The 21,421-nt window shown below is 36.5% G+C and overlaps 1 pseudogene across 17 annotated transcripts in view; it reads left to right on the forward strand.

Annotated features, from left to right (window-relative positions):
- The window catches only part of LOC107605096 (soyasapogenol B glucuronide galactosyltransferase pseudogene), a 60,586-nt pseudogene that overhangs the window by 37,439 nt on the left and 1,726 nt on the right, over positions 1-21,421 (forward strand). For 2 of the 17 annotated variants that reach the window (XR_015885842.1, XR_015885848.1), the window contains 2 exons: positions 10,842-10,941; positions 19,704-20,123. The exons of 2 other annotated variants lie outside the window; for them this stretch is intronic. The product of XR_015885842.1 is annotated as a soyasapogenol B glucuronide galactosyltransferase pseudogene, transcript variant X1 (transcript). Of the gene's footprint in view, positions 1-2,834; positions 10,725-10,841; positions 10,942-15,063; positions 15,666-19,703; positions 20,124-21,421 lie in introns of those variants that run through there. 13 more of the 17 variants (XR_015885852.1, XR_015885858.1, XR_015885855.1 and 10 more) reach the window with 10 other exon arrangements.

Raw genomic sequence — 21,421 nt, forward strand, 5'->3', positions numbered from 1 at the left:
CTACGAAGTCGGTATTCACTACGACTTGCTCTAAAGAAGTCGGGAAGTAGGGTCAGCTGGCAGATAAGCACTCATTTACATGAGTAACTGCCCCTAGAATCTCTCTAACCACTTCCACGAGCCATATCTTAACTTCCCTAAGATAAAGGGACGGTTAACACCCTAAAAACGACACTACTCCAACGGTGGTTATTGGTTCACTGATGAGATATTTTGGTGAGAAACGAATCTCTCACTAAACATCACAATCCAACCGGCAAGTGTACCGGGTCGTATCAAGTAATAAAAACTCACGGGAGTGAGGTCGATCCCACAGGGATTGAAGGATTGAGCAATTTTAGTTTAGTGGTTGATTTAGTCAAGCGAATCAAGATTTGGTTGATGATTGTGTGACTTGCAGAATGTAAATTGCATTGAAGTAAAGAGAACAAGAAATAAATTGCTGAAACTTAAAGAACAAGAAATTAAATGGCAGAAACTTAAAGTGCAAGAAATGTAAATTGCGGAATCTTAAAGTGCAAGGAATATAAATTGCTTGAAATGTAAAGGGAATTGGAGAATGGATTTGCAGAATTTAAACAAGGAAAAATTAAATTGCATCAAACAGAAGAGGGAAAGGGAATTGGGATTGAACCGGATCTTGAAGCAGTAAAGTAAATGAACAGAAAAAGCAATAAACAGGGAATTGAAATGAGAAATTTAGATCTCAGGACCCAGAGACTAGAAAACCAAGTCTAGATCTCAATGCCTTCCTAGATCCAACAAGAACAATAGCAAGGAAATTGTAAATTGCAAAGAAAAGAGATGAAGAACAATGAACCGGAAATGGAATTCAATTAAGCAGTAAATAAACAGAGAGATCCAAGATTGAGATTGAAACAGAATTTCTTCAATTCTCCAATCCAAGATCCAAGACAAAAGTAAATGGAAAATGAAAGCAATGAAAGCAAAGAAATTAAAGTTCACTCAAGTTCAAAAGCTCTCCGAAAACTATTATGAAAATTCCAAAAGGAAAGCTCCCCTAATAACTTGAATTCTATCCTATTTATACACTTTCCAAAATGATCTTCAAGCCTTGAGTTGGGCCTTTGTTCTTGGTGGAATTGGGTTGAAAGAGGCCTTGGTTGATTGCTCTTGAAGTTTGAAGAAGAACCGAAGTGAACCAATTGAACCGGTTTTGAAGTTAGCCAAAGTTGGTCCCAACGTTAGGGCCAAAGTTAGGGGTCTAACTTTGACCCTAACTTTTCATAGCAGCAAGCATAATTCTCTGGTTTGGACGTTGGTGCCAACGTTAGGGGTCTAACTTTGACCCTAACGTTGGCCTTGCTTAGTGCTAGTGGCGCCAACGTTAGCCTCCAAGTTAGGGGGCTAACGTTGGCGCAAACGTTGGTGCCCCTCCCTTTGTGATTCATGTGCCAACGTTAGCCTCCAAGTTAGGGGGCTAACGTTGGCGCAAACGTTGGCCTTCTCCCCCTTTATAACTCATGTGCCAACGTTAGCCTCCAAGTTAGGGGGCTAACGTTGGCGCAAACGTTGGCTGGCCCAGGGATGAGTTTCAAGTTTCTCTTGCCAACGTTAGCCTCCAAGTTAGGGGGCTAACGTTGGCTCAAACGTGGGGAGTCCAGGGAGTGATCTTCATGCCCAACGTTAGCCTCCAAGTTAGGGGGCTAACGTTGGGGCTAACTTCATGCCTCCAGGATCAACTTCCATTTATTCAATTCTTCACTTCTAGCCATTCCTCTTTGCTTCAACCTTTCTCCAAGCTTTCTTCACCTATCATTAATCAACCAAACTAATCAAAGCTATGCTCAAAATCATGAGATATTCATTCTTTCATAATATGCAACAAATATAGCACAAAACCTCATGAAATGGCATGAATTCATATATGGTTGGTTCAATCAAGGGAAACATGAAAATCTACTCAATTAGCTTGCTTGTAGCTCAAGAAAGTGCATAATTCTAAGGAAAACTAAAGAAAAAGACTAGCTAAAATAGGCTAAGATGACTTGTCATCACAACACCAAACTTAAAGCTTGCTTGTCCCCAAGCAAGAAATGAATTATTAAGAAGAAAGCATGAAATGGAAGAGGAAGTTCATGCTAGCAGAGTATTATTGATAGTTCATGGGGTTTTATGTGGATATGCAAATACTCACTTCTTATTGACTCCTAGGCCTAGAAAGTCTCATTCAAGCTTCAAGTGACATACTGCTATAACCTCTCATTATTCCTTTATCCTTGGCTATTACTTTATTCAAAAGCTTTATTTGAGTGTCATGTGTAGCAAGTTCATTTTCTTTTCTTTATACTTGACACATTATTCACCATAGACACTTGGCTCACATTCCTTCTTAAAACATTGATGCCCAGCACCTCTTTGGGTTACTAAATGCCTTGTAGTTAGGTTGCTCTTGATAGTGGACTTTCAGCTGATGATCCCGGATTAGTTAACCCAAGTCACCGAGTGTTGATGCACTCCTAAGAGCTTACTAATCCAAGCAGATCCTAGTACAAAGACACCACAGGCATATATTTTAAAGTTCAAGCTATTGGTGTCCAGCTTTGTTTCCTTTTGTTCTGCCACTTTTTGGCTATCTCTTTTCTTTCTTTCTTTTTGTTTTTCTTTCTAACCAAGGAATTTTTTATTTAATTGAGATTCATAGACAGTAGGCCACTCTTTACTTAGAAGGAGATATCCTAGCTCTTTATTCACTAAAAGTAAGCTATTGTACAATCACACACATACCACCACTTACTTTTATTCTACTTCTATCTAACAGAGACTATCTTACTTCTCATTCAAACATTTCTTTTATTGAATTGAAAATGCAGGGGACAAAGCATGCTTTTTGTTAAGTGAACACACAAGCACATACTTAAGCTAGCATACTTATTTCAACTAGAACACTCAAGATGCAAAATGACTGAACTAACAGTTACTGTTGCAATGGTAACTCTCAAACTTCCAAATTAGAACAGTTCAATGCTGATAGAATTAAGTGACAATACAACCTCTTGGTAGCTTCTTCTTCTTACTCTCAGCTGATGGTATGTAACCCTTCCAAGAGAGTGATTGAATTCCTATAAAGTTCATGGAAGTTGCTTGTTTCTCAAGTCCTTAGGTAACTTGTTAGTGTGCAGAATTTTCTTGTAGGCTTTTGAACTTACTTTGGTGTGTGAACACCAAACTTAGTTCCTTGCCACCTTTCTCATGCATCAAAATAACTATATGTGAAATCCTCCTATCTTTGTTAAAGACAATAAAAACTAGAAAAACTAAAAAGTAAACAATTGGTTAATTAGTTTATCTGATTACTCAGAGCTAGCATCCATGTATGCAGAAGGTGAGAATGTGCTTTTAAATGAGAATTTGGTGGAACACCAAACTTAGAATCTTTCATTCTCTCTTAATTTATTTTGGTGTGCAACACCAAACTTAGCTCCTTGCAATATAGATAAGTCTGATTAACCCTTTTATTGAAATAGCTATGAGAAGTGAACTACCTCAGGTTGGGTTGCCTCCCAACAAGCGCTTCTTTATTGTCATTAGCTTGACATCAATCCACTTAGATCATGGGGGTTGAAAATCATAGTGCCTCAGCTTTTCTCCTCTTACTGTGGACCTCCTTCCAGTCTCCTCTTTGATGATCTCTAGGTGTTCAAGTGAAAGAACCCGGTTTACAGTGTAGTATTCGGATGATTGTGGGGACACCTTCATTGGTTGGGTGTTTAACACTACTTTATCCCCTGGTGAAAAGCCTTCAGTAGGAATCTTCTTGTTTCTCCACCCTCTTGGCCTCTCCTTCTTTTCTTTCTCAAAAGATACCCCCTGCCTTGGTGGTTCCTTATCTGAGATGTTGAATTTCTCATCTGGAGGTTTTGGATCTAGTTCCTCCTTGATTTCTTTGGTCTGTTGCACCATCTCTACTTCTTTTAAGCATGGATTCGGAAGTCTTGGAGCTAACTCATTGACTACCTCCTTCAAACTTTGATCTCTGGCCTTATCCTCCATACACTCTTCTTCTTGAGTGGGCTCATGTGGGGTTTTAAAAACATGGAATGCTAGGTGCTCGTCATGTACTCTCAGCAACAATTTCCCTTTTTCAACATCTATCAGTGCTCTGTCCGTAGCAAGAAAAGGCCTCCCTAGGATGATGGGGGTGTTAGGATCCTCCTCCATATCTAGGATGACAAAATCAACTAGGAGAAGGAATTTTCCCACTTTTACCAGCACATTCTCTACAACTCCAAGTGCTCGTTAAATGGACTTGTCAGCCATTTGGAGAACTATTCGTGTGGACTTCAGCTCAGAAATTTTAAACTTCCTCATAAGAGATAGAGGCATCAAGTTTATACTTGCACCAAGGTCACAGAATGATTTCTCAATAGTTATGTTTCCTATGGTACAAGGTATATAAAACCTTCCAGGATCCTCCTTCTTCTCTGGTAAACCTCTTTGGAGAATAGCACTACACTCCATTGTCATTTCAATAATCTGTCCTTCCTTCAAGGGTCTTTTCTTTGTTAGCACTTCTTTCATAAATTTAGCATATAATGGCATCTGTTCAAGTGCTTCTAAGAACGGAATATTGATGCTGAGTGTCTTGAATATGTTCAGGAACTTTGAGTATTGCTTATCCTCGTTTTCTTTTTTGAATCTTTGAGGATATGCAAGTTTAGGGATATATGGCTTCATCCCTTCCTTCTTCTCTTGTAGCTGTGTTTCAAGGATGTCCACATCTTTCTTTGAGCTTTTTGCATTCTTGGTCGTTCTCTCCTCTTCACTTCTCTCTTCTGTCTCTTCTTGTGGAACTTCTCTGTTGTGTTCTTCTTGATTGATGGCTTCCTTCTCCCTAGTCTTTTCACTTCCCACTATGATTGCTTTGCACTCCTCCCACTTTGTAGCTTTTCCTTTGTCCTTTGGATTGGAGATTGTATCACTTGGGAGAACATTGGTTGGCCGTTCAGCTTGTTTGGCCAATTGTCCCACTTGTCGTTCAAGGCTCTTCATGGTGGCTTCATTTCTCTCTTGCATTTTGACCAAGCTTTGAGTGGACTGAGCAATTGCTTGTATGGCTGCCTCAAGACTTGAAATTCTACTTTCATGATGGTCTATTGGTGGTATGATGGGGGTGGAATGTGGTTGCTGGAAGTTATTTGTAGGGGTAGTGTGGTAGTTTTGGGGGTTAGATGTTGGTGCGGAAATGCTATTTTGATGAGTTTGTGGATTGTGGTGGGGTGGTTGATATGTATTTTGTGGTTTCTTGTATTGATTATTATTAGCGTTTTGCTGGTCGTGGTTTGAGTAAGTTGTGTTTCTTGAGTTGTTTTGGTTTGAGTTTTTCTGCCACGGTTGCTGGCTGTGGGTGTGGTTATCTCCCCATCTGAGATTTGGATGGTTCTTCCAGGATGGTTTGTGGGTGTCACCATAAACCTCATTTTGGCATGAGCCTTGGTTGTGCACATATTGAGGTTGTTCCTGCTGCTGATTTTCCTGGTTTTCTTCATTTTGTCCCCATGTGGTTGATGGTTGGCTTGTATTCACTACTGCAACTTGTAAACTATCAATCTTTTTAGCCATATGCTCAAATTGTTCTTGAATCTGCTGCTGCATTATCTTGTTTTGAGCTAGGAGGGTGTCAACCCCTTCCATTTCTAACACTCCTTTCCTTAGTGATGGTTGGTGTTGTCTCTGATGGCCAAAGAAATATTGGTTGTTAGCCACCATGTCAATGAGGTTCTGAGCTTCTTCAGCTGTCTTCATGAGTTGCATTGAGCCTCCTGCTGAATAGTCAAGTGCCTCTTGAGCTTTCATTGTCAGTCCTTCATAGAAATTTTGGAGTTTATCCCATTCATTAAACATCTCTGGTGGACACTTCCTGAGTAAAGCTTTGTATCTCTCCCATGCTTCATACAATGACTCTCCATCCATCTGAGTAAATGTTTGAACTTCAGTCTTCAATCTAATAACTCTTTGAGGTGGGTAAAACTTGGCAAGAAACTTGGTTACTAGATCATCCCAGTTGTTGATGCTATCTCTTGGAAATGACTCCAACCATTGAGTGGCTTTGTCTTTGAGGGAAAATGGAAATAGCAGCCATTTGTAACTGTCAGGATGCACACCATTGGTCTTCACTGTGTTACATATCCTCAAGAAGGTGGATAGATGCTGGTTTGGATCTTTCAAGGGGCCTCCTCCATAGGAACAGTTGTTCTGCACCAAGGTGATGAGTTGGGGCTTCAATTCAAAGTTATTTGCATCGACATTTGGGGTAAGGATGCTACTCCCACAATGCCTTGGATTAGCAAGTGTATATGAAGCCAAGACTCTCCTCTGGGGTTGACCATTGTTGTTGGCCATTCTCACTGGTGGATTTGTTGGATTTGTTGAGTGTTCCTCCAATTCATGATATTCTTCATCTGATTCTTCCTCTCCAGCAACATTTTTTTCTCTTGCTTCTCTTCTTGTATCTGACATACAAGCAAAACACAAGAAACACACAAAAACCAGTGACACTTCAATCTATTGCTAGAATGAAGTTTGAGTTAGCTTAAGCAAAAATTCAAACAGTTAGTGGGTTAGTCAAAAATTAAAGAAACCGAAAAGAAAAATTGCTTGATCTAAACTACTACCCCACTTAATCATTGTCAATCTAATCAATCCCCGGCAACGGCGCCAAAAACTTGATGAGATATTTTGGTGAGAAACGAATCTCTCACTAAACATCACAATCCAACCGGCAAGTGTACCGGGTCGTATCAAGTAATAAAAACTCACGGGAGTGAGGTCGATCCCACAGGGATTGAAGGATTGAGCAATTTTAGTTTAGTGGTTGATTTAGTCAAGCGAATCAAGATTTGGTTGATGATTGTGTGACTTGCAGAATGTAAATTGCATTGAAGTAAAGAGAACAAGAAATAAATTGCTGAAACTTAAAGAACAAGAAATTAAATGGCAGAAACTTAAAGTGCAAGAAATGTAAATTGCGGAATCTTAAAGTGCAAGGAATATAAATTGCTTGAAATGTAAAGGGAATTGGGGAATGGATTTGCAGAATTTAAACAAGGAAAAATTAAATTGCATCAAACAGAAGAGGGAAAGGGAATTGGGATTGAACCGGATCTTGAAGCAGTAAAGTAAATGAACAGAAAAAGCAATAAACAGGGAATTGAAATGAGAAATTTAGATCTCAGGACCCAGAGACTAGAAAACCAAGTCTAGATCTCAATGCCTTCCTAGATCCAACAAGAACAATAGCAAGGAAATTGTAAATTGCAAAGAAAAGAGATGAAGAACAATGAACCGGAAATGGAATTCAATTAAGCAGTAAATAAACAGAGAGATCCAAGATTGAGATTGAAACAGAATTTCTTCAATTCTCCAATCCAAGATCCAAGACAAAAGTAAATGGAAAATGAAAGCAATGAAAGCAAAGAAATTAAAGTTCACTCAAGTTCAAAAGCTCTCCGAAAACTATTATGAAAATTCCAAAAGGAAAGCTCCCCTAATAACTTGAATTCTATCCTATTTATACACTTTCCAAAATGATCTTCAAGCCTTGAGTTGGGCCTTTGTTCTTGGTGGAATTGGGTTGAAAGAGGCCTTGGTTGATTGCTCTTGAAGTTTGAAGAAGAACCGAAGTGAACCAATTGAACCGGTTTTGAAGTTAGCCAAAGTTGGTCCCAACGTTAGGGCCAAAGTTAGGGGTCTAACTTTGACCCTAACTTTTCATAGCAGCAAGCATAATTCTCTGGTTTGGACGTTGGTGCCAACGTTAGGGGTCTAACTTTGACCCTAACGTTGGCCTTGCTTAGTGCTAGTGGCGCCAACGTTAGCCTCCAAGTTAGGGGGCTAACGTTGGCGCAAACGTTGGTGCCCCTCCCTTTGTGATTCATGTGCCAACGTTAGCCTCCAAGTTAGGGGGCTAACGTTGGCGCAAACGTTGGCCTTCTCCCCCTTTATAACTCATGTGCCAACGTTAGCCTCCAAGTTAGGGGGCTAACGTTGGCGCAAACGTTGGCTGGCCCAGGGATGAGTTTCAAGTTTCTCTTGCCAACGTTAGCCTCCAAGTTAGGGGGCTAACGTTGGCTCAAACGTGGGGAGTCCAGGGAGTGATCTTCATGCCCAACGTTAGCCTCCAAGTTAGGGGGCTAACGTTGGGGCTAACTTCATGCCTCCAGGATCAACTTCCATTTATTCCATTCTTCACTTCTAGCCATTCCTCTTTGCTTCAACCTTTCTCCAAGCTTTCTTCACCTATCATTAATCAACCAAACTAATCAAAGCTATGCTCAAAATCATGAGATATTCATTCTTTCATAATATGCAACAAATATAGCACAAAACCTCATGAAATGGCATGAATTCATATATGGTTGGTTCAATCAAGGGAAACATGAAAATCTACTCAATTAGCTTGCTTGTAGCTCAAGAAAGTGCATAATTCTAAGGAAAACTAAAGAAAAAGACTAGCTAAAATAGGCTAAGATGACTTGTCATCATTCACCACTATAAATACACTGACACTTCTCAGGTATCTCTAAGTCCCAATACTCTCTAGACCTGCTCACACCCTTGCTGACTTAGGCATCGGAGCGTCTTTGCAGGTACCACCCCCCCCCCATTCTTTCACGCGAACGAGCCGGACGGAGGTCCCCGAGTTCCAGATCTACTCGCAAGCCTCCTCTTTCATACGTTTGGGCCAACCAATACTGTCCAGCCCATTAATCTCCGGTTACCCATCGTAACAGTTACGAAGGTCGGAACTTGAAAAAATGTTTAAGAAATTCCAAGAGGAGAACAAAGTCTTGAGAACTATGTTGGAAAAAAAAAGAAAAAGGAATTGAACTCAATAACCAATTGTTGCAACATATGATAAAAAAAACTGAATTTTGAAATTCCAAACCTTCAACTAAAGGGTGAAGAAACAAATGCAGTATAGGATGTGTTAGGATTTGGTTGAATTAGTCCCACATTGCTCAGGATATCAAATGGAGTGGGTGGCCTAGGCTATAAATATGAGGCTAAGTTCTCCATTTGTTTTTTGCACCAGTCAGAAACACTTTAAGCTTGTATCTGATTTTTCTTTTCCTCTGTACTCTTTGATTAGAGAGTGTTGTGAGGTGTAGTTAGATATTTGCTTTGAGAGAGTGTGTGTGTACTGGGGTGCCGGTGAGAGAAAGAAGTCTATGTATTGTAACAATTTTCACATAGTGATATTCTCTGGTTGTCATTTGACAACGGCCGTGGTTTTTTCTCCGGTAATTGGAGTTTCCATGTTAAATTCTTGTGTTGTGATTGTGTCTATTTTATTTCTCTGTCAAAGATGTTTTCTCAAGGGGGAATGGTGTATTATTCCTAACAAGTGGTATCAGAGCTTCGGTTCGGTGGGATTTATTCTTAGTATGCTCTGTGGTTGCAGCCTAGTCTGACCTTCCACATCAGAAAAGAATTTTGTCCTGTGGCATGAGGTTGATCTTTGGTTGCTGTTGTTGTTGCTGGAAGGCAGTGTGACACTGTGAGAGTGCTGTTTGGAAAGGTTCTGGCTAAGGAAAGACTTGGTATTTAAGTGTGTCCATTGTGACCCACCTCTCTTTCCTAGGGACCCTTCCTAGTACACGGTTTATACTATTCCAGTATACAGTTGCAACAATGTCAGGATATTCAAGTGCTGTGAAGCTTGAAATAGAGAAATTTGATGGAAGAATCAATTTTGGCTTGTGGCAAATACAAGTCAAGGATGTGTTGATACAATCAGGTTTGCACAAGGCGTTGAAGGAGAAGATCTCTGGTTGCTCTCTCTACGAGAGAAGATGATGTTCTCTAGAAGACAAGAAGTATCCTCATGGTATTACCGCACTGCCATGGATAAGGATGAGTTGTGGCAATCGGGTCCACAATTGCACACGGGCATTGGTTGGCGTTGAGATGCAAGGTGTGTGGCGGAGTTAGGTCGATGGCTGAAGAACTTCCAGGAAAAGCCAATTTGGAAGTTGCACCATGAATTTTCAGCAAGATTTCGATCTGTACCAAGGCGAAATGCTTGGAGTGGTCTAATTCCAAGTGAGTATACTTTCATGGTGGAGTATGATAGTTCTCTGAACTATGATTGTCGGTATAGACAATGGCAGCAAAGAATTGTCGGTGTTGACAATGGAAGCTGAAGATGTGTGACTATTTCAATCAAGGTGGAGATTGTTAGGATTTGGTTGAATTAGTCCCACATTGCTCAGGATATCAAATGGAGTGGGTGGCCTAGGCTATAAATATGAGGCTAAGTTCTCCATTTGTTTTTTGCACCAGTCAGAAACACTTTAAGCTTGTATCTGATTTTTCTTTTCCTCTGTACTCTTTGATTAGAGAGTGTTGTGAGGTGTAGTTAGATATTTGTTTGAGAGAGTGTGGGTGTACTGGGGTGCCGGTGAGAGAAAGAACTCTATGTGTTGTAACAATTTTCACATAGTGATATTCTCTGGTTGTCATTTGACAACGGCCGTGGTTTTTTCTCCGGTAATTGGAGTTTCCACGTTAAATTCTTGTGTTGTGATTGTGTCTATTTTATTTCTCTGTCAAAGATGTTTTCTCAAGGGGAAATGGTATATTATTCCCAACAGAATGATGGTGGTGAACAATCTCCCTAAGAGATGATGATTTTGTATTTCAGAATAACTATGACATTTGGATTATTAAGTAATTAGTTATGTAAACATTATTCTTGCTTATTCATTACGTAGATATTATGAATATTATTTGGTATTTATATGAAAAATGGACATATATTTGATTAATTCAACATTCAAATGGTTGACTTGTTGAGTATGCTCATTAATGTTTTGAAGCCAAAACTTCCCATTTTTGCATGAATTCTCTCTTCGGAGGTCTTTTATGCGGGTGACTTCCAATTCCGAAATGATGGAATCATGACTTGTAAGTTTTGAGGTAAGCTTGGTATTGGTAGCTTAAAATCACGTTATGAGGTTACAAACTATATTGCTTATCCCATATCATAGAGATATCAAGTTTCCTTTTTATAGCTTGGATTAATGTTATCTAGTTTTCACAAAATAATTAAAATTTTAAAATAAAATTTATTTGCTAATTATTAAAATTTAGTTTGAGATACATAACTAAGGGTGGCAAGCAGGGAAGTCCGTCCCGTCTTGCCTAACTGTGGGCTGGCGGGTTAAGCCCGCCAAAGTTCTTCCTTTTTTTTTTTTTTTTTACTATTAACTACTAAATAATATATATAATTTTTACAACCATATTAATAAAGTTATAATTTCTAAAGAGATAAACAATTTCTTTTATATTTACAAATATTAAAGTATTTGTAATTATAAATATCTAATAGACATAATTATAAACCAAGTTTTCATCTAAAACATAATTATAAATATTGTCTCCAAAGTAAAATAAACATAATCCAAAACATAATTATAAATATTGTCTCCAAAGCAATATAAACATAATCGAAAACACTCAATTTTCATCTTCGTACTCTTGTAAGTTGGGTTGGGGAAAGTTGGATTTTGCAAAAAAAATTACAAAAATACTCCTTTGCACAAAAAAAAAAAAAATAAGCCCAGCGAAAAAGTCTGCCACATCCCGCCAAAGCCCGCGGTTTAAGCGGTGCAGGTTAGGCGGACTTTTGCTCTTTGGCAGTTTCAATTTTTCAGCCCGACCCTTTTTTTTGGCGGATTACGCAGGCGATCCGGCAGGTTTAGGCCTGTTTGCCACCTCGGTATAAACCTAACAACACATAATAGAACACGGGTATACCAAGAATATGTTAATTTTAGTTAAGATGGTTAATTAGAATTAATTATCAAGGATGCAATTAAATTGTTGGGTTATTAGCACATTCCCAAGTTAAATCAAGGTAAAAGTTTTTAATTTAAGTTTAATTTTGATGCATTGAGCGTGTAAAGTGTTTTTTACAGTTGTGCAATCACATCGGTTTTTTTAGATGATTATTTACGTGATCTAATTATTTTTATTTTTAGATGATCATTTACGTGATCTAATTATTTTTATTGATGTGATATTACGTAATTAGATGTACATATAAAACTATTTTACATTGAACAATGCATCAAAATTAAATTTATTTAATATATAAATAGTTAAAAAAATTGTGTCAAGTATCTTTTCTAGTTTGAAAAAAAATATGAATCCTACTAGGGAGTCAATGGAGTATTTGTACAATGTGTACAATGGGCTATTTATTTGACTCAATATGAGTTAAAAAATGAACATTCAAGGTAAAATACTACTAATTTTTCAAACACAATACACTCATACTATTCAGAATAACCATCCGGGTATCAGGGATAATAAACATCTGATATCCTACTGAATCGAACATCCTTATACCCCTATTGTACACATTGTATAGATACTCCATTGTAGGGGTGTTCATGGATCGGATCCGATCCGCATATCTGCGGTATTTATCCGAATCTAATCTGAAAATTGCGGATATGGATCCGATCCGCAAAGCTATCGGATCGGATCAGATCCATACACTAATCGGATCGGATTGTGGATTTTTTGTAGATATTCGCATATCCGATCCGCATATCCGCAAAAATAAAGAAATAAATAAATAAATATTCTTTTTATATTTTACTTCAACTAATAATTATCATATATGTTGTATTATTTTAATTTATTATTTAAGAAATGTATGTTTAATATTATTTTAAGAGTAAACATATTTAAAAGAATAGAAAAATAAATTTTATTGATATTTTTTTAATAAAAATAAACTTTTAAAAATATTTTTGTGTTTTGCGGATATATCCGATATCCGATCCGTTCGGATCGGATCCAAACTTAAAAACTACAGATATTGGATCCGATCCGATGATTTTAGTGCGGATCGGATCGAAATTTTGGCCATATCCAATCCGATCCGATCTGCGTTCATTCCTACTCCATTAGCTCTCTGTATTTCCTCAAAAATATACTCTTTTGTTTTAAAATAAGAATCGTTTTTTTTTTTTTTTAATTTATCTCCGGACGTGTTAGCATAACAATGTTTTGGTCCTTACTCTGCAATAAGCAAAAGCAAACAAAAAAATAACAAAGAACAAGGAGCAAGGATTAAACCATTCATAAACAAAGGAACATTTAAAATTCAGCTATATAAATCATGACGAAACCATACTAAGCAGAAACGAACAAGTGAACCATGCGAAAGTGCATATTTCAAAAATTAAATGACGGAGAGAACAATAAAAAGGCTTTAATTCCAACGATCCAACATAAAGCATAACAGCCAACAAGCTATAACTCAAATGATATAATCTTCTCATATTCACTTAGAGATTACGAATTCGAGTCTCACTCTTAATTTTCTAAATTTCTGATATAGATTCAAAGAGTAAAAAAATACCGAGAGAAGAGAAAAATAACATATTTGTGTCTCTTTATTTTTTATTTTTTTAATGATATTACAAAATAGTTTATGTATCCTATATATCATATGAATATGTATGGCAGCATCCATCTTATTTAAAAGAAGGTCGTCATGTTTTGTCCAAAAATGTTATTTTATCCCTTTTTTTAAGCATTGAAGTATAATATAGGCACACAATACTTTAGTTTAGTGGTTTGTGATTATTATATATGTCTTACAACAAGTGTATCTGGGGTTAGACTTGGTTAAGCCAAACAGTAGATAAATTCTTTTTTTTTTTTTGGAAAGAAAAAGCTCGACACATATGTGGAGCAAGAGTTACAAAATAAAATAAAATTGTCGTACAACTTCTATGTCATCTCCGGCATTGCCATCAACAACATGAGTTATTTACAATACCAATCTCTAGCAAATGAGAAGGATTGATCCACGCAGTCTCTAACCCATGTTGCCTTGTTGTTAAAAATGACGTCATTTCTACGTAACCATATAGTCCATATCACTGAAAAGAAACCAACTATCCAATGCCTGCGTATCTCTTTTCTCATTGGGACAGCTCTCCAACTCTCAAATTGCTGTTTCACAGTACCAGGCATGATCCACTCTTGTCCAAACGCCGATATCCAAGCACACCACACCTGCCAAGAGTACTCACACGTAATAAACAGATGTTGTATATTCTCAACATCTTTCTTACATAGCATACACATGGTATCATTCTGCTGTAGGACACTCAGTCTATTAAGCCGATCCTTTGTATTGACTTGGCCTACCAAAACAAACCAGGAGAACAATTCCACTCGTGGCGGGACTAGTCCTTTCCAAATGTCTTTTGTGTATTTGTAACGCAATAGCTCCTCATCCATAGTCTCTTCCTGCAAAACCTGCACAAATGAGTTAGTTGAATAAACGCCTTCCTTGTGAAATCTCCACACCACTCTATCTTGCACATCTGCTATCAATCTAACAAACTGCAGGGCAAGTAGCAACTGGTCCAGTACATTTGTCTCCCATTGTCTGAGCTCTCTTCTCCATTGGAAGTGCCACACCCACTCTATCCCATCCCAAAACCCACAATCCCCAATAACTGATCCTTTTTGGTTTGAAATCAAGAAGAGTCTCGGAAAGTTCTCTTTCAGCTTTCTTACTTGGAGCCATTTATCTTCCCAAAATCTGGTTGCCCTACCATCTCCTACTCTTCCAAAATCTGGTTGCCCTACCATTTATCTTCCCAAATTCTTTAAGTATTGTGTGTGTAAATGTGATGTAGGTGAATTTATAATGTTTAAAATTATAGTGTCTAATTTATTTGACACAAAAAATATAGTATATATAATAAAGAAATATAAAAATTTGTCTTTTAATATTGATATGTCCGTTATAAATTGGTTACACAAATATAAACTTAACATATATGTTATAAGTTGGCTACTAATATCGTAAACACATCAAAACGTTATGATATATCTTCATACATTACTATTAAAAGTCGGTATCTGCAAAACAACTTCTAAATGCTTATCCTTGTTATAAAAGAGAGGAAAAGCAAAAACAAAGGGTAAGACATTGATTTAAGAATTATTTGAGTACAGAACTTATGATTCATTCACTGACTTGAGCGTCAGAGTACCTTTTTGCAGGTGTCCACCTCTTTGTTCTCTTGGTGCCGAGGTACAACTCATCCCGACGAAAAGCTTGGAGATAATTGCCGGAGAACGAGCTATACCACAACCAAACCTCACAAGAATAATTTGCGCCCACCGTGGGGCCAATAATTAGGAAAAAAACTTTTTTCTTTAGGCTTTAGAACTTTTAGATTTGTTTATGGCTGACCAACCTCCTCCAACGCCATCCGAACTTCTTCGGATGGTAATAGAATTACAACAAGCTAATCAGCTCATGGCATAAGAAAATCAAAGAATGACGAATCAAATAGCCAAGCTAACAAATGCTCGAATAACTCATAATGATGATCACAACAAACAATCGGATGATGAGGAAGCAAATTCCGATCCAACACATGTTTCTGAAACTCAGCAACCAGAGGAGGATCAACCAGACAATGAAGACGACGAATTGGACAACGTAGTTGGACCATTCACAGTAGATGTCATGAATTTCCAATTGCCGAAAAACTTTGCATTACCAATGACACTAACTCTTTATGATGGCTTGAATGATTCGAAAAAATACGTCAAAAAATTTTGTTCCATAATGATAGTAAATGGTGCTTTTGACCCTATTTTATGTCATTGTTTTCCTACTTTTTTAGATGGTCATGCACTTGATTAATTTTTCTCTTTGCCTGAAGATTCTATTTCACGCTTTCAGGAGCTAGCCAAGTTATTTGAAGATCAGTTCGCTGCATCTTCCATTTATTTGCTTGACTCCGATTATTTAAACACAATCAAGTAGGGACAACATGAAAGCCTTAGGGAATATGTTACTCGATTTACTAAGGTAGTAATGAGCATTCCAAATCTCCACCCAAAGGTGCACCTACATGCTATTAAGAGTGGACTTCGCGCGGGAAAGTTTTAAGAATCCATAACCGTGGCCAAGCCAAGAACCTTAGCCGAGTTTCGAGAGAAAGCTAAAGGTCAAATGGAGATTGAAGGGTTCCACCAAGCTCGAAGGTCAAAGAAAAGCCACAATAATAAGGACGATGATAAAGCTCGAGACAACAAGAAACCTTTTTTATTAACCCGTTATGATTCTTACACACGATTCAACAACAAGAGAGAGGTGATAATCAAAGAGATCCTGAATGCAAAACTCATTAAACCTCCTCGGAAGGCTGGGAATTATCAAGATCTGAAGAATGTGGATAAGTCGAAATATTGTGCTTTTCATAAAAGACACGGACACACTACTAATGAGTGTGTTGTAGCTAAAGACCTGTTAGAGCGATTAGCTTGACAGGGACATTTGGATAAATACATCGGCGGCTACATTCAAAAGTGCACAACACATTCTGCCGACCGCTCTTCTACTGGAAAATTTTCTCGCGACAAGGAGAAAACAACTTGTGGTCAACCTGATCAACCCCAAGGTGTCATTAATTGTATATCTGGGTGCTTTGCTAGTGGTGGAATTATGAGCTCTGCTCGTAAGCGCACCTACCGAGCTATGCTATCCGTGGAAGGTGCAATTAACAATCCTCAACCTCTTCCTAACTTTCCAGAAATGATGTTCAAACCATCCGACTTTAATACAAATGAAATAAACTTAGATGACCCAGTTGTTATCTCTATTCAATTGGGGGGGGGGGGGGGAGGGGGATCTAATAGTCCGCAAGGTATTGCTAGATCTCGGAACCAGCGCTGATGTCCTCTTCTACTCTACATTTTAGAAAATAAAGTTGAGCAATCACATACTGCCATCCATTGAAGACTTAGTGGGATTTTTAAGTAAATGTGTACCGGTTTTAGGATTTGTGTGGTTAGAAACCACACTGGATGAGAATCCTCTAACCAAAACTTTAGATACTCAATACCTTGTGGTTGATTGTTTCAATCCTTATAACTTAATAATTGGTTGTCCTTTTCTAAATAAGTTTGATGCTATAGTATCTACAATTCATCTGTGTGTTAAGTTTCATGTGCAGGACAACTTTATTACAACTATTCACAGTGATCACCGTGAAGCTCAGAATTGCTACAATATCAGTTTGAAAACGCCTACTTCAAACCGAGCTATAGGTGCACAGATAAACGTTGTTCACAATTCGCTTGATCTTCCACCATTAGCCGAGTTAGATCTACGAGTCGAGCTACAAGACCGACCTACCCCAACGAAGGAATTACAAAAGATCTCTTTAACTAACGATCCAAACAAGTTCATCTATGTAGGTACAACTTTGAAGGGACACGAAAAGGATACACTCCAACAATTTTTACAACAAAATGCATATTTATTTGCATGGATTCCTGCAGATATGCCCAGCATCGACCTCTCTATTATTTCTCACAAACTGCATTAAATTCATCCATCCGACCTATAGCACAGAAAAAGCGCAACCTTGGTATGGATAAAAGACAAGCATCCTTGGAAGAGACTAAAAAGCTCATTGATGCTAGCTTCATACGTGAAATCAGGTTTACAACTTGGTTAGCTAACGTTGTCATAGTAAAAAAATATAATAGTAAATGGCGCATGTGTGTCGACTTTGCTGATTTAAACAAAACATGCCCAAAAGATGCATATCCTTTACCATCTATTGATTCTTTAGTTGATAATGCCATGGTTTGGAACTTTACGCTTTATGGATGCATATTCTAGTTATAACTAGATCTTGATGCATCTTTCACATCAAGATAAAACTGTTTTTATAATTGAAAATGGTAATTTTTACTATAAAGTTATGCCTTTTGGCTTTAAGAATGCAGAGGCTACTTATCAAAAACTTATGGATAAGGTATTTGCCAAGCAAATTGGTCAGAACATGGAGATCTATGTTGATAACATGGTGACAAAAACCAAGATCGGCAAGCCTCACGTTGACGACCTTATTGAAATTTTTGCTCAAATAAGAAAGTACAACATGCAACTAAACCCTGAAAAACGTGCCTTGGTGTTCAAGGAGGTAAATTTCTCGATTTTCTACTTACAAGCCGAGGTATATAGGCCAATCCTGACAAATGTTGAGCTGTGTTAAAGATGAAGAGTCCTCAAACAATAAAGGAGGTCCAATGGTTAAAAGGGAGACTTGCTACTTTATCAAGATTTTTACCTTACTTAACTTCTAAATCCTTTTATTTTTTCCAATCACTGAAAAAAAATAAATTTTAATTGGGATGATGAATGTGAAAATGATTTTTCAAATCTTAAAGTTATTCTTTCAAAACCTCCAATTTTATAAAAGCCTGAATATGGGGAGGAACTTAATCTTTATTTATCCATCACTGATTAGGCTGTTAGTTATGTTCTTGTCATAGAAAAGAATAAAATCTAAAAGCCTGTTTACTTTGTTAGCAAATCATTACAACATGCCGAATTTCGTTATCCGAAGATAGAAAAGCTTGCCCTGAGTTTGGTATTCTCAGCTAGTCGCCTTCGACCTTACTTCCAAAGTCATATCATTAATGTTCGGACTAAGCAACCATTAGACAAGTACTGACTAAACCAGAGTTAGTCAGCCGACTTATGAAGTGGTCTGTCAAGCTCTCTAAGTTTGACATTTGATATCGAAGCCGAAGATCCATCAAATCACAATACCTAGTTGACTTGGTCACCGAGTTTACAGCTCCTAATTCCGAGGATCATTCTATTGGATGGATGCTTTATGTTGATGGTGCTTCTAACCCACAAGGATGTGGAGTTGGAATTCTCCTTGAAGATGGTAATGGAATTATCTTGGAACACTTTTTACATTTCTCATTCAAGGCAAACAACAATCAAACTGAATATGAAGCACTCATTGCTGGCTTAAGGTTAGAAATAGACCTACATATTTCCTAATTAAAGGTACATTGTAATTCTTTATTAGTAGTTTCAGATAAATCAATTATTCCAAGTCAAAGGCCCTCTTTTAGTAAAATATATTGATATCGTCAAATCTCTTATTTCTCAATTTTTCAAATTTAAAATTCATCATATCCCGAGGGAATAAAATTATAGAGCTGATATTTTATCTAATCTAGCAAGCACACAATCACATACTTCTACCTTATTACAATCTACTTTAGTTACACAAAGTATGTATCTCACCGATGTTTTAAGTGTTGCTCAGGTTTATGATTGGTGATTACCTTATATCCAGTATTTAAAAACTAAAACTATACCACCACGAGTTTGATGATCTGAAACAGTTTCAACAACAATCTTCTTTCTTTACCATGTTAAATAACACCCTATATAGACAAGGCTATACTTGCCCACTTTTAAAATGCTTGGACAGGTCCGAAACGGATCTTGATTTAGCAGAAGCCCATAAAGGCATCTGTGCTACACATGTAGGAGTCCGGAATTTATCTTCCAAAATACTTTGCGCAGAATTCTTCTAGCCGAGCATACAAAAAGATTGTTTCGAAAAAGCGAAGACTTGCACAAACTGCCAAAAGCATGCTCCAATAATACATGAATGAACTCATCCCGATGATATATCTTAAACGTATCAAAATAGTATAACTCGGTAACCGCAAAACGACTTCTAAATGCTTATCCCTATTATAAGAGAGAGGTTAAGCAGAAACAAAAGATAAGACATTGATTTAAGAATTACTTGAATACAGAACTTATAATTAACTCACTGACTTGAATGTCGGAATATTTTTTGCAGGTGACTACCTCTTTGTTCTTTTGGTGTCGAGGTATAACTCATGACGAAAAACTTGGAGATAATTGCCGGAAAACGATACCAAAGCCAAACCTCACAAAAACAAATACTAATTAAAAAAAGTAAAGACAAATAATATTTGTTTGTATTTCCCTTCCTCAGCCAAATGGTTATCTATAAGTTGCATTTTCCCCTTTTATAAGTATTCCGGCCAAAACGTAAAAGAAGAAAACTAAAAAAAATAAATACTAAAAGGTAGAATAATATTCTATTTGGTCATCATAGAGGTAAGTAGGGTAAGCAATTCATAATTTAGTATGTGTATTTTCAGACCCTTTCCCTCTGACATAACTGCCGGAAGGCGATACTAACTAAACACCTCCCTTTGGCCTAAAAAAGTTTCCAAGGAGTTTTCTAGACCAGGTATGCTTCTATATCGAATTATCGATTCTTGTTTAATTTTGGGTGCCTCTTGGAATTTTATGTTTGAATTTAATAAATTTTGGGGTAAATCTACGATTGCGTATAGTGAAGGTTTCTACTTTCTATTGTAATTGCTTGTAAGTTGTAAAATTACGATGAATTAATTCATGAAAGGTCTTGATATGCTAACCAGAAAATCTTCGACTAAGGAGTTAGTTATTGGTTACGTAAGTAGCCACTTTGAAGATACATAAAACAGTTCATGTTTATTCAGAGAGAATGTGTCGTAAAGCTTACTAGCTTAGTATTAGAAAGGTACATGTAATTTTCAAAATATTTTAATTTATATTTGGTAAATCAAGAAATTATGTATTAGTAATTTTAAATTTTAATAAGGTAAGAGTATTTTCGAAAGTATATATATGAAGATACTTTTAAAAAATAACTCATGTTTTTCAAAATTACAAAATTTAATATAATTTTATATATTAATAAATATCTAAATTTATTTTTATTTTTTATTTTAATTTTCTCTATTAAAGTTAGTTTAAACTTTGAAATCAATTTTATCACGTACAATTGTTATAACTTGTATCTATTGAAAACCAATTGTATTTTAATTTACTAAATATAGCTATTATAACTTTATTAAAAAACTATCTTTAAAAAGACATCTTAATAAGCTATTCTTAAAAAACACAAGTTGTACCAAATTTACTCTTACTCTCAAAGATAAACACTAAAACCATATAAACTAGTTTGATAAAACTTTCGCCCATCAAAATTAGCTTGTTAAAAAAATAACTTTTAAAGATACCTTTTTGAAAAATATAACAGTTATATTTGGCAAATCAAAATAACAGAATAAACTCATGATATGCTTAAGAACAAAATAAACATGACTTTTTTTTGTAGAAAATAATTTGGTAAACGATATTGTAAAATTAACATATAATCCATTTAGTAGTTAAGCTATTGGTAGAGTGGGTTAATTTATAAAAATTTCTAATTAAGATTACCTAATATCCTAATTGTGTTAGTAGTTTAACACATTTTATTTTAAAATAATTGAATCTTAAATTAAAATATATTTAATTATATAGCTAAAGTCCTATAAAATTCATAAAACTAAATAATATACTAAATTTTGCACTAAATCATCACAACTTTGGAATATAATTATATGATTTCTACCAAAAGTAAGTATGAATTTGTTAATAGTTATTACTTATAAGAAAAGAATTCATATTTTCTAAATTATAACTTTGAATACCAGATTAACTGTGCCAGATTTTATT

The sequence above is a fragment of the Arachis ipaensis genome, chromosome B6, assembly GCF_059453495.1.
Source record: "Arachis ipaensis isolate K30076 ecotype BB chromosome B6, ASM5945349v1, whole genome shotgun sequence".
Lineage (NCBI taxonomy): Eukaryota > Viridiplantae > Streptophyta > Magnoliopsida > Fabales > Fabaceae > Arachis > Arachis ipaensis.